The following is a 1,055-nucleotide window of genomic DNA, read 5'->3' on the forward strand; positions in this document are numbered from 1 at the left end:
ACTTTTGAGGGAGGCGTAGTAACATCAAGTTTGGAAACCACTGTGGTAAACTTTTTAAAAATTACTGTTCATCGCGTATTGACTGAAGTTATTGTTTTTCCATTTTTTGTGTTTTCTTTCTTAGGTCCAGTACTTCTGGGACTACCCTTGTAGCTAAAATTGCAATTGTTCTGTGGTGCCTCATTTTATTCAAGTGAATGAAAGAGCGCGTTATCGCAGCGTGACGTAATTAACTTCATTTTATAGGGATGTATAACATCAATTATATATTAATTCCAATATCAGTCATATAAATAGACTAATTAATAGAATAAATAATTTAATATTATTTCTAATACAACTCAAATAAGCTTTTTTTTTCTTTGATAATGAAACACATTTACTTTAAAATTTTATCAATGCTTCGATTATTTCACCACATTAAAACTAATAGTTGCTTATTGAAGTATACATAAAAATACATGCATTTATTTTATACAATTTAAAGTGGTAACATTTTGAACACTTCAAATATACAATTGCAATAATTATTAGCCTAAAGATACAAACATCATGCAGATTTATGTATAATGTTCAAATATAACGATCCCCGACCTTCGTGATGTATAATATTAGCATTCGTGATCTATCATTGGTTGGTAACAACGGCAACTTTGGACTCGATTGTGCTTCGTCCAAAGAATATACGAAGGAAGAGCAGCATGCAATTAATCAATGACTGTAATTACAGGAAGATTGCTACGGATTGAAATGAGCAGTGCAAGAATAACAGAGGTATATTAATATGCAATTATTCAAAGTGCAAACTACAAATATTATGCTTCTTGCATTGAGATTAGCGTTCTTGCAAAATCTAGATATAATATATTGCACAAATAGTACTTGAATATGTAATATATTGTTTTATTACATAATAATGTTGAAACATTTACATTACACAAACATTATTAAGATCAATTATTAAAAAAAAATAAGTTCCAAAATGCATACATTTACTTAAAATATATCTACAATCAAAATTAAGTGTTAAATTAATATATTTTATAGAAGACTAA

This window comes from Nicrophorus vespilloides, unplaced genomic scaffold (genome assembly GCF_001412225.1).
Source record: "Nicrophorus vespilloides isolate i.1.1-1 unplaced genomic scaffold, Nicve_v1.0, whole genome shotgun sequence".
NCBI classification, from domain to species: domain Eukaryota; kingdom Metazoa; phylum Arthropoda; class Insecta; order Coleoptera; family Silphidae; genus Nicrophorus; species Nicrophorus vespilloides.